Raw genomic sequence first — 3,998 nt, forward strand, 5'->3', positions numbered from 1 at the left:
AGAAAAGAGAAAAACAACAAAATAAACAGACTCAATTATCTATAACAAACTTGTTGTTGACAGAGGGGAGCTGGACAGGGAAATGGGCAAAATAGGTGAAGGCGATTAAGAATACACTTATTGTGATGAGCACTGAGTAATGTAAATCACTATGATGTACACGTGCAACCAATATAACACTGTATGCTAACTATACTGGGATTGCAAAAAATAAACACAAATGTAAAAAATAAACAAATATCATTAGCAACTCTTTATTCATCACTTTAGTATGTGTTATATCTATTTTCTTCGTTTTCTTCATTTTGAGAAGTATCCTTATGTATTGTCTCCAAGGATGCCAAAATCATATTAGCATTTTCAGAAATATTTCCAATGTCAGTTTCATTGGAATTACATAAAACATAGAGGTGGGTTTAAGCAATAGTTTTTTAAGATCTACTGACACCTCATTTTCAACTATATACTTTTTACTTAGTACTCTTTTGTGTCCCTTGGGAGTGTTTTTAAAAGTTTCTTGATGTGGTGTCTATTATTTAATTATATGAATTTCATCTTCTATTTTCCTGTTGTTTTTCTACATGCATAGATAAACTTTTATCCATAGGAATTGTATTTTGAGCTGAGATTCATTTTTATCTTTTCATGCTTATCATAGTTTTCCAGGCAAAGTACAATATCTTAAAATAATCATAAACTGTTTTTTAACAGACTTTTGAAAACTTTCTGGGGGGAAATAATGGTAGATTCCCATGCAGCTGGAAAAAATAATACAGAGAGACAGAGAGATCCTGTGTACCCTGTAGTTTCTCCAAATGGTGACATCATGAAAAACCCAACACAAATATAACACAGTATCACAACCAGGATATTGACATTGGCACAGTCAAACTACACAAGATTTCCATCACACCAGAATCCCCCGGGGTACCCTTTTATAGACACGCCCACTTTTCCTCTTACCTCTACTTTCTCCCTAACTCCACTGAGACGCTAATCTTTTGTCCATTTCTGTACTTTTGTCATTTTAGGAATATTATATAAATAGAATCAGTGTAAAAAGCCTTTTGCCACTGGCTTTTTCACTCAGCATAATTCTCTGGAGATTCATCCCAATTGTTGGGTGTACCAACTGTCTATTCCTTTAGAACGTGGAGTAGGATTCCATAGTGTGGATATACCAGTTTGTATCCCCCATCGCGAGACATCTGGGTTGATTCTGGTTTATGATTATTATGGGTAGAGCTTCTGTGAACATTTGTGTACAGCTCTTTGTCTTCATTGCCTTGGAATAACAGCCTGGAAGTGTAATTGCAAGGTTGTATATTGAGCATTTTAAGTAGCAGATATACTATTTTCCAGACTGGCTGGATCATTTTCCATTTTTGCTGGTAATGTAGGAGTGATTCAGTTCTTCTCCATCCTCCTCAGCTTTTGGTGATATCACAATTTTATTTTTACATTAGCCATTCGAATAGGTGTGCAGTGATATCTCATTGTGTTTCTAATTCACCTTTCCCTAACAGTAAATGACATTGAACTCTTCTCATGTGCTCATTTCCAGCCCAAGAATCTTCTTCAGTGAAATGTCTCTTCATGACTTTTGACTTGTTCTAATTGGATTATTTGCCTTTTTACAGTGGAGTTTTGAGAGTTCTTTTTTATATTCTACATGCCTCGTTCTTTGTCAGGGAAGCAATTTACAAATATTTCCCATACTCTATAGGTTGTATTTTCTTTCATCCTGCCACCAAGTCTAAGGAGTCTTTCTTTGCCTAGCCCCATGTTGCAGAGACTTCCTCCTATTTTTGCATACAAGTTTTAGTTTTGTATTTAATTCCATGATCCAGTTTGAGTTAATTTTTGTATAAGGTATTAATTTTGTGTAGGGTTAAGGTTCATTTTTTTTGGGGGGGGGGCTACAAATGTCCAATCCTTCAAGCACTATATGTTGGTAAGTTTACCCCCATTGAATTGGTTTTACAACTTTGTAAAAAAAAATCAGATGCAACAAGAATGTGTCTATTAATAGTTTTGCTATTTTGGTTCTGGATCTATGTGTCTATCCACCGGCCAGTACCACATGACCTGAGCCCTGCAGTTGTATAGTAAACCTTAACATTAAATAGAGTGATTCCTCCCATTTTGTTCTTGCACATCAAGACTGTTGTAAGTATTCGAAGTCCTTTTCTTCTCTATATAAATTTTAGAATAAATTAATAGTGATGCCCATTGGCTTGGATTTCTTTGGGTTTATTCTATTTGAGGTTTGCTCAGTTCCTTAAATCTGTAAGTTTATGGGTTTTTTTGTTTTTTACAAATTTGAGAAGTTTATACCCATTATTTCCTTGAGTACTTTTTCAGTACTACGTTTTTTCTTTTCCTCTGGGACTCTAAAACATGTATATTAAGTCTTTCTCAGTAGTCCTACAGGTCTCTGAGACTCTGTTAAATTTTTTTTCAGTCAACTCCCTCTCTCTTTTACTGTTTTTACTGTTGGTTTTTACTGTTCTGTCTCTAGTTCACTGATTCTTCTGTATTTTCTCCATTGTGATGCTGAACTGAAGACACTAAAATTTTATTTTAGTTATTGTATTTTTCAGTCCTAAAATTCCATGTGGCTCTTCTTTATGTCTTCTACTTCTTTGTTGAGGCTTTTTATTTCTTCATTTGTTTCAAGTGTGTTCATAATTGCTCACTGAAGCTTTTATATCGTAACTACTTTTAAAATACTTGTCAGGTAATTCTAATATCTTTGTCATCTCAGTGTGGAAATTGAGATTTTTTTTTTTAACATTGATCTTGAGACTGTGTTGGTCCTTGGTATGTAGTGATTTTTCTTTTTGAAGACCTAACATTTCTATGTTGTGTTATGAGACTGTGGATCTTATTTAATTTTAAATTTTTTTTTTTCAACGTTTATTTATTTGTGGGACAGAGAGAGACAGAGCATGAACGGGGGAGGGGCAGAGAGAGAGGGAGACACAGAATCGGAAACAGGCTCCAGGCTCTGAGCCATCAGCCCACAGCCCGACGCGGGACTCGAACTCACGGACCGCGAGATCGTGACCTGGCTGAAGTCGGATGCTTAACCGACTGCGCCACCCAGGCGCCCCTGTGGATCTTATTTAAGCCTTCAGTTTTAGGTGGCTTTCTCTGATACCACAATGACAGTGGAGGAGGGACACTCTCTTGTCTTTGGCAGATAGAGGTAAAGTCTAGCTCCACGTGGCCTCTGCTGACACCCCAAAGCAGGAGGGAGACGTATTACTGCTGAGCAAGAGGATGTTCTAGCTTCCCAGGTTGTCTTGACTGATACTACTGTGGAAGTGGCTCTGTCACTGTGTCACTACATCAATGAGGGGTGACGGTGGCTGTCCAGATTCTCCACTAAGCCTGTCTTAACACCATCTAGCAAGGAAGGGATGGGGGTGGAAGTCTAGGCTCTCCATGTAGCCTCCAGGGACTCCATAGGGGAGAGAAGTGTTGCCTATAAGATCTTCACTGGCTGGTGATGACAAAAATTCCATCTCCCTGTTTGACCTGCTCTAATACCCTGTGGTCAGGTTATTGAGGCACCTTACGACAGCCTTGCAAAGGTGGAACTCTGAGCTCCTCACCCACATTTTGCTGCTGTGGAATTACACATTACGTGTAATGTCCACGTTTTTTGTTGTTGTTGTTTTATTTAAAAGAAGGAGTTAGGAAGAGTACATTTACTCCACCTTTATGAAAGCAAAAGTCTCCATTAAGATTTTTATCTTTCATTTTTATTCTTATCTAGCTGGAGTAAACTGTATATCAGAAAAATGTTGAAGAAGAAGAAGAAGAAGAAGAAGAAGAAGAAGAAGAAGAAGAAGGGAAGAAGAAGAAGAAGATAAGAAGGAGGAGAAGAAGGGGAAGGAAAAGAAGATGAAGAAGGGGAAGGAGAGGAGAAGAAAGGAAGAAAGTACTCTTGTTATTATTCTTTAAAGATAATGCTTCCTCTAAAGGTTCAT

The sequence above is a fragment of the Puma concolor genome, chromosome A1, assembly GCF_028749965.1.
Source record: "Puma concolor isolate L17-30 chromosome A1, mPumCon1.1.hap2, whole genome shotgun sequence".
Classification (NCBI taxonomy): Eukaryota; Metazoa; Chordata; class Mammalia; order Carnivora; family Felidae; genus Puma; species Puma concolor.